The 18,064-nt window shown below is 34.6% G+C and overlaps 1 protein-coding gene, 1 long non-coding RNA gene and 1 pseudogene across 10 annotated transcripts in view; 1 reads left to right on the top strand and 2 right to left on the bottom strand.

Annotated features, from left to right (window-relative positions):
• The window catches only part of LOC146475772 (uncharacterized), a 238,143-nt gene extending 229,632 nt beyond the window's left edge, over positions 1-8,511 (top strand). For 7 of the 8 annotated variants that reach the window (XR_014865821.1, XR_014865826.1, XR_014865824.1 and 4 more), the window contains one exon: positions 234-6,402. This is a non-coding gene — a long non-coding RNA (uncharacterized LOC146475772). Of the gene's footprint in view, positions 1-233; positions 6,403-7,971 lie in introns of those variants that run through there. The other variant, XR_014865820.1, reaches the window with a different exon arrangement.
• The window catches only part of LOC146475770 (uncharacterized), a 104,380-nt gene that overhangs the window by 54,939 nt on the left and 31,377 nt on the right, over positions 1-18,064 (bottom strand). The window lies entirely within an intron of this gene.
• Positions 13,805-18,064, bottom strand: part of LOC146475771 (uncharacterized) — a 6,436-nt pseudogene continuing 2,176 nt past the window's right edge. The window contains exon 3 of the transcript XR_014865786.1: positions 13,805-16,023. The product of XR_014865786.1 is annotated as an uncharacterized LOC146475771 (transcript). The remainder of the gene's footprint in view (positions 16,024-18,064) is intronic.

The raw sequence follows: 18,064 nt of genomic DNA, 5'->3' as shown, positions 1-18,064 counted from the left end.
GAATCAGCTTTGTAAATGTGTGTCCTATTTATCTTTACTAACCAGTTTAAAACTAGCAACATGAAATAACCAAATTATAGATCTGATTTACATCGTAGACAGGGCATGTAAAACTGAGACACTCTTAAATTGCCGGCCCTACACATCTCAAAACAGTTTAACTTTCTATTACAATGTTGGCTTTGTCTTACTACATTCAGTGATCAACATATTTTTGTTCTCTTTCTATAAAGGATACAAGGAACTTTCAGATGTCAGATTCAAACAAGCAGCAAAGCTGATCATCTCCTTAACTGGGCAAGCAATTCAAGTAGAGGTAGAGAAACTAGCTTTACTTTAAGAAACGCAGTAAGACTATCGCATTTACTCACAGTTATGCCATACAAAGTTGAACAAAATACAATACTGTCAAGGTTTAAAGTTTAAAAAGAATGCATCTTAGACGTGAGCAAATCTGTATATTATTTTGTTTGTCTTGCAAATAGTCTAGCATTTATGCTGCAGTTAGAACGTGGGCACAGGGGGTAATAGTTGGGGTGTGCATGCAGCTTAGGGTAACCACGTGCAGCCTTCACACGAGTATGGCCTAAACATCAGAGTAAATGCGGTAGTTGATGCTCCAGTTTCATTTCTTTTTTAGCAGCCGAACAATTAAACAAAGTCTTTCTTTTCAAGATACACTGTACAGTGCAATCACAGATATAAAGAAGCCAGTATAGATTATAATTTTTCGGGAGAGAAAATGCAAAAGCTGAAATTGCGCATCCGAAAAGTTAGAACTAATAAACAGCACCATGATTCATATGAACGGTCACACTTTAGGATTTTATGATAAAACTATGAGGCATTTTGTTTGCTCTTTTCTAAAGAATGGCTTACCCTTTTCTGCAATGATTTTTACAATAATAAATGATTTAACAAGATTGAGGAACAAGTGATTATGCATAGAAATCTTAGGCCGATTGTCTATTTTCATTAAGAGTTTTGAGGAAATGGCACTATTTCTCTTTGTACTGGATGCAATGATTATTATCTTTCTAACATAGGCTGGCATTTTTCAATAAGAGTCTCCTGTAGCTCTCCTTGGACACTGTACTCTCCTGTACATGTAGCTCAGTGGTAGAGCATCCAAACTAGTATTATTGGAACTTCTTAGGTTCAACTCCTGATAGGAGTACTCAGATCAATAATTATTGCCTTTTTCCGAGTATGTCTGTGTCACTCACTGAATAGTACATCATTCTCAAGTATTCTTATTATAGCTTCACAATAGCTCCAAGTATTTCAAAGTAGAAATCTATCTGCAAATTCGGACAAATGTTGCCTGTTTTTCAGCTTTAATTGGAGAATCTGATGTCGAGGAATTTCTATATTTACCCAAAACAAGAAATCTAGAAGCTATTCTGTTTATCCTCATCCCAGAATGTGGCCAATCCAGTGTAATCTTTAAGTTAAAAACGATTTCTCTTTGCTTCTCCTTGATCGTTTTCTGTTTAGAATCTGTAAATTAAATTTCGTGCGTTTTGAATAAATGTTCTGAGATAGAGAGATGATGTCTTATTTTCAGTATTTTAAGGCTAAAAATTATTTCTTAGTGCAGATTTAACCATACACCATTTTACATTCACTTCATGTTGGTAAATGCATTCTCTGTGAAAATGGTATTGAGAATTTTTAAGCGGCTTGTACCGTTTCAAGTAGTAATTTGTCAGATTTTCAACTGATGATGAAGATACTGTATCACATATATATATGATGAACAGGACATCTGTGTTTTCAGTTAAGCTGGTTTTACTGAATGTTTTTTGAGTGGTTAGTTAGGATGGGACACGTATATTCATGAGGTTTGACTCGAAGGAGTTGACATTTAACATGTCTTACAGTCTGTTTAAGTTTCATTAAGTCTCACAATTTCATAGTTTTCAGTAAGGATATCTAAGGACAACAAGTGTTTTCTTATAACAAATCAAAGAGCTTTTCATCCGTTTTCAAGGAAAATTTTTATTGCTGTTCAATTTAATGTTTTCTGTTAAATGTTCAAGACCTCGGTCCTGCTTAAAGTTTAAATACAGTGTATTGTCCTTTTGTCATTTTTCACTGATTAAGGATTTTAAGACGAACAAGCTTTTTTATTTGTTTGTTTTTTTGTTGAAAAGCTTTTTCTGGTTTGACAACAAGTTCTGGTGTTTGAAGTGATTTCTCGTAAAAGCTATTTTTCTTTGTCTGCTTTTATGTTGTTAGAATGTGGAGTTGAACATACCACTTACAATTAATTTTCTTACTCAAACTACACGTGTTTGTAGGCAGCCCTTCACGGTTTTAATCCCATTTAAAAATTTAGACAGCTTTTAATAAAATTTTGACGTTTAGGATTGATCCTAAGTGATTGTCAATGTTATTAGTTGTTTTTACTAAAATTTCAGCTTTCACTGAAGGAGTTGATTTTGCCTGTTAATCTTTGTCTCTTCGATTTTAGACGTTTACTGAGTTCAAGACTGGAATTTTAGGGATTTTTTGGTCTTTTCTACTGCAGTTGGCTATAGAGAGTGAAGTTCAAAAACCATGATTTCTCAGTAAATTTACTGGCTGCATAGGGCCATTGTGTAATGAACTGTTGCGGTCGCCTTGTTATGTTGGCCTGTAGTCCTGCTTTCATAAAACGTGAGGATTTTCTGTTTCTTTTTACTGTTGTATTGTAAAGGTTGTGTTGGGAATCAAGTTTGCCCTGCACTCCTCAGTGTTTTTGTTACGTTTGTCTGTTTATCAGTTTGTGTCAAATTCATTTTCCTGGTCATCTTTTGATCAATGTCATATTACATGTCTGTTTGAAGATTAGAGCTGAGACATGATTTCAAAGTGACTTGAGCTGGTCTATTTCCATGCATGTAATATTAATCCTATTCAGGCTGGTTTTAGGGAGAGGAGGGTACAAAAATATTTTTGCAAGTTTTTAGTTAGGGAAATTGTTTTTGTATAGGGTTAACCTCACGATTTCCCTATTCAGGATGCTTTTGTATTTACAAACACCGCAAAAGTTGGAGACTTTTCCTAAAATGTATCTGAGAACAATTTGCTTTGACACCTAGTTGTTCGCGTGATTTAATGTTTCCATGGCAGGAAGATTTTGACAGCCTTGTTTTTCAAACTTTGTATTTTTTTTTTTTTTTTTTTTACCTTTTGTGAAAAAGTGTATCGTCTTTACTTTTAATTTGGCTTTTTTTGTTCATTTTGATTATGTATGAGTCAAATTGAACGGTTTTTGAGGTTTGGCCATGAATGAATAAATGTGCTCTCTGTTTGACTTTTAGCCCTGCTTTATTTTTTCTACTGTAAAGAGTAGTACTTCTTGTCTCTGTGACTCAGTTGAGCTTATTTTACTGCAAATTTAGCCAGTTCTTTCCTGGCCAGGCTTGTATTAAATTTGATTTCATACAAATGTGACTTTCAACTTGAAGATTGGGCCTAAGAAATGACAATTTCTAAGGGAAAATTGCATACGCTATAATGAAGTTTTCACGTCTTTCTGTGCTGTCTGTCATTTTTCTTCACGTATTTAGTTCAGGTTCAAATAAATTTTCCAGTGAAAAGTTAAGGATGATTTTTCTCGTTTGAGTACGGAAAAAACTTAGGGTCAAGAAAGCTTCTGTAAAATCTGTAGCCATTTGTATCTTTTAGGCATTTAAGAGATGCAAGCGTGAGGGAAAATACTATATCATTCTCAGTGTTTATTAATATAAATATCGTTTCCTTGCTAGTTTGGAATAGGGTTGTCAAGTTGGTCTAGGCATGATACCTCATTGAAAAGTTCAGGCCATTTTTGAGATTTTTGTTTAAATTCTGCGTGTTCAGTTTTCAGGAAAACGTTGAATTTCGGAGACATGATCTCTAAGTGTTCAGTCACGAGTTCGTTTCAGTTGAACAGATGTTAGTTTTCATTACTTGAGAATTTCAGAATTTAAGGTTGCTTTGTCAGTAAAAGTTATCTGAGAACAATTTTCTTCCACATCTAATCGTTCACGTGACTCAAGTGATGTTCCCATGGCGACAAGATTTTGACAGCCTTGTTTTTCGAACTTTTTTTTACCTTTTGTCAAAAAAGTTACTTTAACATTTTTTTAAACCATTTTAATTAAGATTTTTTATTGGTTTTGATTATTTTTGAGTCAATTTGAACGGTGTTCTGAGGTTTTGGCCATGAAATCAAGAAATCCAAAATGGCGAACTCAAGATGACGGCAATTCAAGTGCAATTCAAGTTTCAGATAACAATCAAATGTGCTCTCTGTTTGACTTTTAGGCCTGCTTTATTTTTTCTTCTGTAAAGAGTAGTACTTGTTGTTTGTGTGACTAAGTTGAGCTTATTTTACCGCAAATTTAGCCCGTTCTTTCCGGGCCAGGCTTGTATTAAATTCGATGCCATTCAAATGTGACTTTCAACTTGAAGATTGAGCCTAAGAAATGAATTTCTTGGTGAAAATTTTGTACGCTATAATGCAGGTTTCACGTCTTTTAGCGCTGTCTGTCATTTTTCATCAGGCTCAAATAATTTTTCCAGTGAAAAGTTAAGGATGATTGTTCTCTTTTGAGTACGGAAGAAAACTTATGGTCAAGAAAGGTTTTGTAAAATCTGTAGCCATAAGTGTCTTTTTGGCAAGAGATGCAAGCTTGAGGTAGTCAAGTTTGAAGTGAAAATACTATATCATTCTCAGTTTTTATTAATATAAAATATTATTTCCTCGCTAGTTTGCAGTAAGGTTTGCAAGTCGATCTAGGTACAATTCTTCATTGAAAAATGCAGGCCATTTTTGAACTTTTTGTTTAAATTCTTTGGGTTCAGTTTTTAGGAAAAAATTTGAATTTCAGACATGAATACTAAGTTTTCAGTCACGAGTTCGTTCAAGTTGGACAGATGTTAGTTTTCATTACTTGAGAATTTCAGAATTAGAGATTGCTTTGTCAGTAAAAGTAGAAGGCCATTTGTCACTTCACACTTGGTTAAATTCTGCATGTAAACGAATTTAAATTTTCTTTACTTTCAGTTAGATTTTGCATATTTACCAGTTTCTATGAGGATTCTATTGTCACTTAAGACCTGTTTTCTGGACGCCAGGGTTTTCAGTTTGCAGTAATGAAAAGAAAAATTGTATTTTCCCAGTGAAAATGTAAACCACCGGTCAATTTTAGGACCATCAATTTCTGAATAACTTATCAGGCTCTTCATCTTTTGTTATCTTGCCAGCTTTTTACCGATGTCTTTTTTCAGTAACACATCCAATCAGTGGGTAAAATTAACCTTCTAAGGCCAACGCAAAAGGGACCAAGCTCCTCCCACTTTCGGCATCAGTTGATTTACATTTGATTTTGAGCTGTAGAAGTTTTAGCTAAGATGCGATGTTTTCTACTTCAAAATTTAACGGGCTGAAAAACAGACGTTTTTCAATTTGATATTTAGAAAGGTGTAAGTTAAATGTAACAAATACAAATAATTCAAGGAATTTCACGTGTTTGCTAGCGCTAGCGTAAACATTGCACTTTCAGGAAATGCAGGGTGCGATAATTTATTAAAATTTCTGCTTTCTTTCTCTCCCTAAACAAATTAACATATTTCGAAAAAAGTCAGTGGTTTAAGCAATAACAAAGGGAAACCTCAAAATTTCAAGCTATTTCTATTACCATTGCCCTCTGATTGATAAACGAGCTTTGGTTTTCCTGTAAAAAGTTCATGAAATTATTCAGTAGCAATTGGTGAATTCTACTTTAAAGTTGCGGTTTGAAAAGTTTTCGTCGAATTAACTTTACTTTGAAATTTTAAAATACTTTTCGTCTTGTTCGGCAATTATAACTGTGTTGCACTGTATCAATAAGCTAGCGACCATTCACACGGTACTCATTTGCTTACAACTGTATCACGGCGGTATACTGCTTTCTAAACGACAAAGTGCCAGACTCGAAGACAATTTTAAACGTTTAACATAGCCACTACTGCTGAAAAATATTTTCAACGCGTTTCAATTTTTTCATTTTGTAAGCAAAAGTCGTAATCCTTGTCGTAAGCAAAGTTTCAGGACAAGCTAAAACAAAAACTCCGAGTATGTTTTTCATCAGAGAATCTCCTGTAACAAGAGTCTTTGTTAAAATATACAGTATTGCCAAATCTATATGCATTTTGATTATGTTTCTTCGTTTTGTTTTGCCTTAGTTTGTTTTCTATGTAACCGCCGTTTAAACTACTCACATTTTCCCGCCAAAAAACTTAGAAAAAATACGGGCGCTCAAAATACGCATGCGCCGTTTTTTTTTTTAATTTTTTCAAGGCAGTAAATAATTTTGATATATCTATTTTAGTTGTAAAGTATTCATTTTATTAGCTAATAAAAGACAATAAAGACGAAAACAGTTGTTTCAGTTTGCATTGTGTGTTCTTTATTTTCTTTCTTTCTTAACAATGGTTTTCAATTATAAGTTAATTAATTAAGTAAAAATCTTTTAACTAATTAAAGGTGTGACAAAAAGTTTTCTTCCTGTATATACTAAGTCTTTTGGCGGGAAAATTTGATGAAATTTGCACAGCGTTTTCCCTGGCAACAATTTTCGCAAAAAATTTAACAGGGCACCCCTTGAAATTTTTTTATCACAAAAAAAATTCCAAAAATGCCCCTATCATTTTAAACCCGCCACAAAAGCGTACACCACTTCGTAAGGAAACTTTTTGTCAAAAATTTCAAGCTTTAGGCTTTTTGTTGCCAATTTTTAGTCTAGAATTTTTTTGTCTGAAGTAAATTTTCCTTTGCGAAGTGATGTAAGCTAAAAGAGTGACATGGTAAGCCGTTAAACAGTTTGGCAGCAGGGAAAAATTGAATGATCGGAAAAATTTTGATCACAAAACCAATAGAAAAACGCTTATATTTTTGTTTCCCAAACTTAAAGCAAATTTATAACAGCTGCAAAACCGTTTAGCTTATCATGTCGCTTTAAAAGATCTTGTTCAACTAGCAAGTGAATTCAGCACAGGCTAACAACTAACAGTGTTACAGAGGACTGGACGAATTTAACGAGTGAAAGCATCTTTTTGGTCAAAATAATCAAGTTGTTTTGAATATGGAAACAAATTCTTTGTACTTTGTCACTAACGTGTTCCCAGCTACGTTTCATTTTGGAAAAATCAAGACAGTGTCTAGTTCGTATATTCTGTTTTCGTACTTTATTTTGTTTTGAAATATCAAGTTCTTTTTATTTGGCACTTTTTGAATTAATTTCTCAAGTTCTCATACCTAATCAGTGTTTTCAAAATTAAAAATAATTTCTCTTGTCAATCCATTTTTTACTTCTTTCAAGTAAACAATTTGGAGAATAACAACACAAAATCCGTAATCATGTTTGGTCTGTTTGCTCTTAAGTTTAAGACAATCATTTGGAAAATATCAAGACAATTTCAGTCCAAGACAATTAATTCTCCATGTAACTAAGGTCACAGTTCGTTTATTTTCCAGTAAAAGCTAAAATTTTGACGATTGATTATTAACAAGACAATTCTTTTTGGTTTTATTTGGTGCAATTATTGTTAATTTTTGGAAATAGTTTTGAGGATATCAGTTCAATTTCTTTACATCTTTAATAGTACCTGGTTCGTTTACCTTCCGGCTCTTCATAACATTTTGACAAATATAAACACAATTCGATTCCTCCGAGTCTTTGATGATTTGGTTCGTTTACTTTCTAGGTCGAGTTAAAAATACGTGCTTTCACTCGTTTGTCTTGTCCCATGTAACACTGATTCAGTTGAACAAGATCTTAAACGTACATTAAATACTAAAAAAACTAACGTCTGGTTGAAATAATGGGAAAAGAAGAAACTCCAAAGAAAACTTAATCTAAGCCCCAATATTGAATCTTCCCAGCAGTATAAGTAAGAAATATCCGTTCAGATTTCAAAATAGCGTCATTTTGTGTCTGATTTGTTCAATTTTTATAGTCAACAGGACCACAAAGGATTATACAGATTATTCCACACAGCCCTAAAGTGTGAACAGCAGACGAAACTCTATTTTGTAAACAACTCGGTCGTACGTATAATCTATTCATTTTTTTTTCCACAGGAAAATTTGAATTCAAATACAATGCAATTGTAAAATTTTGTGAGGAATACTTCGAAATTAGTTTGAATTTTGTGCCTTTGCCGTAAGCGCAAACTTGCAATACATTTCTTAAAAACTCTCGTGAACCATTTTGTAAACAACTCGGTTGAACGTATAATCCATTCAATTTTTTTTGCACAGAAAAATTGGAATTCAAATACAATGCAATTGAAAAATTCTCTGAGGAACAATTGGTTCGAAATTATTTGGAATTTTGTGCCTTTGCCGTAAGCGTAATAAATTTCTACTTAGACAGTTTAAATGACTTTTTTTATCAAAATGGCGAAAGTCTAATCTTTCTCGGGTTGGAAAATTGTAACTGGGTAATTTTTGTCCCACAACTTCACCTTGACGTCAGATTTACATAACATTTTTTGCACGGGACATGAAAGTGTAAACAGCAGGCAAAACTCTCGTGAACTATTTTGTAAACAACTCGGTTGAACGAATAATTTATTCAAATTTTTTCACAGGAAAATTTGAATTCAAATACAATGCAATTTTAAAATTCTCTGAGGAATATTTCGAAATGAATTTGAATTTTGCGCGTTTGCTGTAAGCGCAAACTTAAAAGGACGTTGTCTGTCCTCCAAAACTGTTGTTTTTCCTCTTCTTTCTTTTTTTGCGTTCGTGGTGGCCAAGTCCTCTTTTTGTATACCTTAAAAATAAAACCTGTTTCCGGACCGAAAATCAATTTAAATTGAACTTATTTCGGACAAAAAGAAATGGAACACAGCAAACCTGCAATTTTATATTTTTTATCTCTTCCGGAAATGAAATGGTGGGAAAATCATTCAATCTTTTGTGGTCCGTAACTCTAATTTGGTGCAAAAGATGTCTCCGAGACGTTTTTTATGGTTTTGTCCACATCATTCCAACCAGACGCTTATTTTTATCATACATACTACAGCATGTAAAGGGAACATAAGGAATAACAGAAGGGATCCTCCATAATTTTTCCTTTTCAATAAATAATAAAATTTTTGATCAAGGTAATCCTTGTAAAATAAGTCCAAGTCCTCGCCACACTTAAACAATTCAATTAGTAATACACGTTTCCCACGTTTCCATGGGGATCCTCTTTAAAGCCTTGTGTTCCCTTGACAACAGTAAACGAAGGTGGAACTGCTAAGTGTACATTTTTTATTTTTATTTTTATTCCCGTCGCGAATTGGCCAAAACTGAAGAATTTATTTTAAAATTTATTAAGCTTCTAGTTTGTTTGTAATTCAGTCAAAAGATCGAGGTCATCAACAGAGTTTCTATTTCACAGATCATATGATGTAGGATTTTGCAGATTTTTGTAGATAATCAGGCAATTTAATATCGAACTAACCAAAACAGAGAGAGATCCAAAACAAAAGAATTATTTTGAAATTCAAGCGTCCATGTTCGTAAGAACATGAACAAGGTTTCCATTCACAGACCAAATGATAGAGTTTTGAAGATTTTTGTACATGATCAGGCAATTTGATATCGAATTAACCAAAGCGGAGAGTGATCCAAAACTGAAGAATCAGTGATTTTGAAATTTAAGCTTCCATTCCTTTTGTAATTTAGTTAAAAGGTAAGCCCATCAACAAAATTTCCATTTTACACACCAAATAATATATAATTTTCAAGATATTTGTAAACAATCAGGTAATATTAGATAGACATACGAAATGGATGTTTTCAATTTTATCAAATTGTTTTGTAGTTTAGAACGAAAACGCAGTCGCTAGTCTCATCTCTTGATATCCTTGTTCGGTATTTCGACTTAACCTAGAAGTGTCTTAGATTTCAATGGTTTTTTTCGAAAAAAGAGAAACAATGTTTTAGCTTTTGACCGAGCTGTCCTTTTTTCTAGCGTAATTTTTTCATTTTCCTTTAATACAACTTGCAGTTCCACCTTGGCAACAGAATATAACTGAAAAATAACTTAAACGATTTCTAAATAGCGCAACATTGAGTGATCTCCGATGTTGACGTTTTTGATTTTTTCTTTCAATTTTTTTAACATTTTCAATTTTCATATCCCAATTTTACCTTTAAAAAAATTCAAATTGAGTTTCAAGTTAATTTGTTGACAAATCTATACATAAGACAAATTGAAATCACGAAAAATGTGGCGTTAAAGTATGTCAGTATGGACTGATCGCTCAGAGTTACGCTAAAAATGTCTTATCCGATCTGCAGAATAATACCTTAAAAAGATGGCTGGTATATTTTAGAAGGATTGAAAGAAATTCTGCCGCATCGACAGTGTTTCCAAAATGACCGTCTGTTCGAACGTCAGCATTTCTGACGCGAAAATATCAGTTAAATACCCCCGCCGGGATTTGCCCTCTTACAAAATGTTTTGATAGTTTAAAATTTGAACATAGTATATTTTAGTAAATAGATCATCAATTGACTTTTACTAAATTGAAGATTCAATAATTTTGTCATACACCGCCGCATCTTTCAAAGGTATCATTTTTATACAAGAGTGAAATCTTATCTTCGTTCCGTTTGCTTCAATTCAATGCTTTTTCCTCTTTTCTGATCCTTTTACTCCTCCTGTTCGATCTTCTTTCTTGTGAAAATGTCCTTCCTGAAAATAAAACAAACAAAACCCATGAGTTTGTGTTCAACAAATGTGCCCATAAAAATTAAGCAGCATGCTTTGCTAAATACTTTAAATTTAAACAACGTTTATCGTCATCGTCACCACAATCATCATTAGCATGCGATATTTCTTTAGGCTCAGAAAAGCCCAAAATAAAAAGTCAAATTTTTTTCGAGTTTCATCTCGTGAAGTAATGACAGACAAAAGGGTCTATAGGACAGTACTCTCAGTAGCTTTGATTTGAATGGTCACACTTTAGGATTTCATCCACAGACTCAAAAGGTAGAACCACTTTGTACAGTGTGATAAACAGTACCACACAGCGAAAGTTGGTGAAGAGAGCTAACACATTTGGACAGTGAACTTGTACCTTAGTTTCAAGAGCACACTTTAGGATTTCATCCACAGAATAACCTTGTATAGCATGATAAATAGTATTGCTCAGTAGCTTTCGTTTGAATGGTCACACTTTAGAATTTCATTCACAGACTCAAAAGGTAGAACCACCTTGTACAGCGTGATAAACAGTACCACAGCGAAAGTTGGTGAAGAGAGCTAATAAATTTGCACAGTGAACTTGTAGCTATGTTTCAAGAGTACAACTTGCCTGAGTAAGTTTCTCAACTCAAAACAAGAATGCAAAATGTATCCGTAGGACAAAGTTCTCAACACGTGGCCGCTTCGGACAATTTTGAAGAAAGGTTTCTTGCCACAGAAAAGACCTTAAAATTCAGTTTATTTATCTTTAACTTTTCTGTCACTGCTATATCTGTTTAGCTCTTCTTACAAGGTGCTGTTGAATTATTCTATTCTAAAACCACGCAAAGTGAACCGCAACGTCGATAAAACGAAACTCCAGGATGCGCTCACATCGACTGACTTCGGAATTTTACGTACTGAAAACACTTAATAGAATTAGACTCTTACCGTTTGCGTCTTAGCGAAGCGGATATTCCTTCCTTCAAAGTCTTTGACGCTAGTTCCTGGCGTATCAGTAAAGCTTCAACGACAGAGGTCACCTTCACACGTCCTCACTCGCCAAGCAGTTGTTTGGTTTGACGAGAATTCTGCACTTTCAGTCATGAATATGGATTAGAAGCTGGAACCAATCGCTGGTCGATAGAAAAACCATATTTGGAGTGGAATTCTATGCTTATGTTCTAATGAATAAACTTCACACTTTTTATGTTTTTGTTCAAACCTAAGCCTGTGGGATTTATAGCGTAAAATAGCTGTCTGGAGTATTTTCCGGCACATTCGAATTGTTTTTGTTTTTTTGAAGCCTTGAAATCTCTTTTCATCTTTTTTTTTGCAAAATAAAAATTCGTGTACTCTTACACTATATGACGAAAAAAACTCTTTCTGCTTTTCTGGGTCCACAGTACCTCATGATCGGGGAATACTCATAGTCTCTGTATTCGCTAAGGATCAAAATAAAACAACAAAAAAATACAGCTTCTACAAAATTTTAATTCTAGTTGTTATCTTACCACCTTAAGATAGACAGATGTTCTTTATCCTTTACATTAACAAACTTGGAATTAAAGGAAATCAATGCTTGTAAGATCAAGTAAAATAGAACAATATTCCGTATTGCTTATAAATCCTATCTTATACTAATAACTTTGAAATGTGAGATTTCCTTGCCGCATTTGAATGTATGGACAAACTGTCCAATTATCCTATTTTACTGGGAGAAAATTGGTGTGATTGAATTTTAGTGAAATAGGAAGAGATTAAAGAGAGAGATAAATTAAAAACGTACGGGGACATACACCAAGAGACTTCCATGAGACATCCATATATTGCATGCCCTCTAGTCGAGGTTTTTCCTGCTAAAGGTTTTTTATTCTTTTCTTTTCTAAGATTTATTTTAGAGGCATTGTGAGAGATTAATGGAGCCCTCCTATTTTGGATTGCTCGAAACCTTGAAACCTCGAAGCGGTAAAAAAAAAACAACAACAAAAAACAAACAAACAAACAAACAAATAAGCATTGAATGGTATTGCCTTCCCTCTCCTACCCCGCAAGAAAGACAGGGCTATGCTTCAATTCCGGAAAAACTAATCGAAGTAAAATGCATAGATTTTCAGTCATTTCTCTGAATAAAAGGAGTGGAGACTACTTATCTCCTCTCCCTCGAGAGGGTAGGTCCCTGACTTTCTCCCCCCTCCCCCACCCCCTTGATTCATTCCAACTTCACACGTTTTGGAATCCAAAATGGCGGCCCAAAGCAACGCCTACTCTCTAGAACAGCACCACAACTCCACTCCATTCATAGGCGAATTTCTCTGCCAAAAAGAGAATTTTCCGCAGGAATGTACGCGCGTTGGAAAGACAAATAGTAGGTCAATATTTTGTGAAAGTGTCAAGATTGCAGCTCTTGTAGGTAGGGAGAAAATCGCCTTTAAATATTGAAACAATAGAAATTTTTTAATGAGTAAAAGTGACCTCGAAAAAAATGGACGAGGTCCCTTTTCACTAATTAACCAATTTCTATTGTTTCAATATTCATAGGCGAATTTCTCCGTCAAAAAGAAGATTTTCCGCAGAAATATACGCGCGTTGGAAAGAAAATTAGTAGGTCAGTATGCTGTGAAAGTGTCAAGATTGCAGCTCGTCTAGGTAGGGAGAAAATCGCCTTTGAATATTGAAAGAATAGAAATTTATTAATGAGCAAAAGTGACCCCGATCTTCAAAAATCGAAGAGGTCCCTTTTCAACTCATTAACCAATTTCTATTGTTTCAATATTCATACGCGAATTTATGCGTCAAAAAGAGGATTTTCCGCAGGAATGTTGGAAAGACAATTAGTAGGTCAATATTTTGTGAAAGTGCCAAGATTGCAGCTCTTGTATGTAGGGAGAAAATCGCCTTTGAACATTGAAACAATAGAAATTGTTAATGAGCAAAAGTGACCCCGGTATTCAAAAATCGACGAGGTCCCTTTTAACTTATTAGCCAATTTCTATTGTTTCATTATTCATAGGCGAATTCCTTAGTGAAAAAGAGAAAATCTTATATTGAGCGGAGAAGTGATGGAAATAGCTTCATGATGACGAAATCAACAATGAAGGAAAGATAGGAATGTATGTTTTATTTATTATAGTTTTACGTCGTGCAAAGCTATGGTTAAATTCTCACAGAAAATTTTATAATATAGGCTATTACGCAACGGTAACGCGACGTTGAAATTAGAACGTAATTGGAAAGGTCACATAACACTCCCAGAGCTTGGTATAATGACAAAAGGGTATTAGGGTGTTGATAACTAAGTATGGGGATTATATTAGTTAAGCTTTTGCTATGTTTCTTTTCGGAATATTTGTAAGTTTCTTCATTTAGCCAAAATCAGGAAAAGTGGGCTTTGTGAGCTAATGACAAATGGAAAATGAACGGAGATTTTCGGGCATTATTCTGGTCCAGACATTATTCCTACGTAAATTTAAATTTAATTCACTCCGAATATTAAATTTGAAGCCTATATTAATTAATTAATCCTGACTGAAATATCAAGACATTTCATGCGGTAGAAAGTTACTTCCAAATGTTCGAAAGTTACAGCCGCATAGTATGCATACATAGTTCTCTGAAAATCGTCAATCTGCTGGAGGTCATCAGCAAACCTGAAGCTCCATTAACCTGAAGCTCCGAACAGATTTTCGAAGAGATTTTCCCTTAACTTTTGAAATTTCCTTCAATTTATTTACCACCAAAGTGAGAAAGACTTTCAAAAATCTGAGAGTCTCCATTGAAACTCATTAACCAATTTCTGTTATTTTGTTTTTCATATGCGCAATTCTTCGTCAGAAAGAGGAATTTCCGCCCGTCAATATATTGTGAAATTGCCAAGATTGGAGCTCTTGTAGAAACGGAGAAAATCACCGTTGAATACTTCTTTGTTATCATGATCTAACTACCGAACTGTAGCAACACAAGTAATTGTATTTTCATCGTGAAAAAAGCAGTAGAAATCAAACCCTTACTGAAATAGTCATGCTATAACTTTCTTTTGTAATTTGCAATCTTCCCAAACTGTAGCATAAGTGAACCTCTAATACATAGGGAAGGCTATATTCATTTAATGTAAAGTTCCCCCTATCATCCTACCATCTACGTTCTTCCAGGTGTTTCGTTAAACAGTCGGAGACATAACAGCAAAATAAATTCTAAGATGAAAGAAATGTGATGGTATATTTCCAGCCTGGTGAATGAATGAGAATGATGTATTATTCTAGAAAGTGACGCAGGCATACTCGGAAAAAAGAAATCCGAGTGTTCCTATCAGGAGTCGAACCTAAGACCTTCGGATTACTAGTTCGGATGCTCTACCACTGAGCTACAGGAGACTCGTGGGAGCTAAGGCCATTAAACTAGGTTCATGGGACAAACGTCCTGCATACTGCTAGGATTTGACATTCACGTTAGACATTCCAGGAGGAGCACTCGGATTTCTTTTTTCCGAGTATGCCTGCGTCACTTTCTAGAATAATTCATCATTCAAATTCTAAGATATAGACAAGTTACTTCTAAACATATTAGGAAAGTACAAATTAGAATAGGTCCCATAAGGAGGCGTGTCTATCATAATGAGACGTAAAATAAAAAAAAATACGTTTGCTATTGTTAGAAAATACTGAGCCGCCTAAGATAACTGAGATAATAGTCGTTGCAAATAACGTATCCTAAAAACATAAGCCAGGTTTCTTTAGGTCATGCAGCAAACAAGTGGCCAACGCCCTTCGTAAAATTTCTGAAATGGTCTTTGCCTCAAGCTACTAGTGGATAGCTGATTTGTAAGTAGTAATTTGGTGTTAAAAATACGCCAATACTCTTACCCGTTTCGTTGAGGCTGTAGTAAAAGTAAAATATATCTCCTAACCAACAACCCCGTTGTCATTTTTGCGCTCCAGGAGCAGACATCACAAAAGATTACATTAGCAGAAGGTGTGAACTAAACTGAAGTTTCTTGTATCAGCTGATCTTCAATAATCTTGGCCGCGTCGTCCCGGCCCAGCCTACGTAGTGTTTCAGCCAGTTTACTCAGGCGATAGCTGAGAGTCTCCATTACTGTTAACAGTGTGTCCGTTGGGGAATGTCCGTGAATGGCTTCCAGCCAGCGAATGTGCTTTGTCTCGAAGCCAAGATCTTCGGCCAAGTGCTTCCAGTTGGCTGTAGGATGTGGATCAAGGAGTAAAATAAGCTCATTACGTATTCTTTTAGTCAGCGAGTACGTGTACAACGAAGGAAAGGCAAAAGATGTGTCCTCCGTTTAAGATGAAGACGAATCTGAGGTTTTCTATAAGAGAGAACAGTGCAAAAGGTTAAACTGTATTCAGGTATGAAGCCTTGGATAGATAAATAGATCGATCGATAATTTGACGTCAAATCAATCGATCAATCAATCAATCAATCAATCAATCAATCAATCAATCAATCAATCAATCGTAATTATAATTATAAAAGTATTATACAATTGTAATAAGAACCTTGCAAGAACCCTTTGCACCTGAAAAACCACAAATGCTTAATAACTGTCAATACTAAGCCAAGGGGGCTGCCACACAACTTGGGGATAACACTTGCCATAAAATATCACTCTTATCAACTTTAGTATGATAAAGTCATCAGTCACGTGACCACACCCAAAACGCCCTTCATAAGAGTGAATTCCTCCCTCTGACGAAGGGCTAATGATTGAAGCATCATCACTGGAATCACTTCGCGGGGCCAAATTACCTTACACATAAACGACACTCAGTTTACATCAAGATTAATTCATTTAGTGTTGCATGCCGATAATATATTAACACTTTAGTATCCACAATGAAGAAAGAACTACAAATCCTTTATGATTGAATTTTGGCAAATAGATTGAAAATTAACATAGTAAAGAGTTGTATACTGTTTTCGAATTCAGGTGGAAAAAGAGTTACTTTAGATCTGTTCAATAGTGGGCATTTGTCCTATTGTACTGCTTCTTGGGCAAGTAATTATTCTACGAAGCTCAACTGTTTATTGTTATTACAGAAAAGAGTACTAAGAATAATAACACGATCAGGCTGGCGAGTTCATAGCGGACTACTGTTTAGTAGATTAGGTATATTAAATATTTCCCAAATCAATAAACTACAATTGGGTGAGCTTGTTTACAAACATCAAAATAATTTGCTTCCTGGGATATTCGTTTCTTAATTTGCAAATAGTAGTGGCGTTCACTATTACCACACACGCTCGAGAACGAATCAAAATTTGTTTATACCGCTTTCCAGAACTAATCAGTACGGCAAATTCAGTGTTCGATATGCTGCTGCTAATTTTTGGAACAAAATACCCCTTCACATCAAGAATGCAGCATCTCTTCAAAGCTTTAGCAAAGATTTAAAAGAATATCTCCTATCACCGAAGCCTGAGAGTGATTTCTTGACTTCCTGTATACTTATTTATTTTATTGTTCTTCTTCCTCTTCTTCCTCTTCTTCTTATTCGTTTATTTTACTTACCTATGTTTGCTTATTTCCATGTATGCTAGCCAACTGAGATTAATTTAAATGCAGATATCCTTTTGTTAAGTAAGAGATCAGGTGACCCCGGTTGTTCCAAAGCCGATTAACGCTAATCCCCGATTAAAAGTTGACCGAGGTTATCATCTCGCTCGTTAATTTTTTTTTGTTTTCAATGCTCATTTTTAAACTAAAGGTAAAGAAAAGTTCAAGTCAAAACTGAAGGGAAAAAGTCGTTTGGAAAGATGCTTATGATTAGTAATTAAACTCGAATCAAACTTCACATTAACCCAGAGTTAGCTTAATCGGGCTTTGAACAACCGCGCCCAGGTGTGTAAACACTTTTTAACCCAATGGATTTTCGTTTTCATACTTCAACATTCCTTTCTTCCTAATTCCTGCTCTTTGTGTTTAATTACAGTGCAACAAACTCCGGTTGAGTTTGTTGCACTGTAATTTGTGGAAATAAAGAGCATAAGAGCATAAGAGCATGAGAGCATTTTATTATAAAAACGTCGCGCATGAAGCGAATTGCATAATTACATTACATAAGAATAAACCTAGTAAAATTACAGATTGTCAACTTGATCGGGACTGGGCATTACATTTAAAACTTATTTTAAATTTACATTTTTAGATTTTCAAATTACTCCGAACTAACAGAAAGAAACGAATTTTTTGCCGAATTTACAGAAGAAACATTCGTTTCCACTTTCAACATTCGTTTCCACTCCCTACCAACGCTGTACCACAGTTTCTTTAGAAACTAACCTCCCTGTTTGATTGACAACAGTTTTTTTGTTAGATGTGGTAATATGTGTCATTATTGGAGTGAATC

This window comes from Pavona decussata, unplaced genomic scaffold, assembly GCF_977016875.1.
Source record: "Pavona decussata unplaced genomic scaffold, jaPavDecu1.1 SCAFFOLD_83, whole genome shotgun sequence".
NCBI lineage: Eukaryota > Metazoa > Cnidaria > Anthozoa > Scleractinia > Agariciidae > Pavona > Pavona decussata.
The sequence above is the reverse complement of the archived record's forward strand: the minus strand, read 5'-3'. Positions and strand labels throughout refer to the sequence as shown.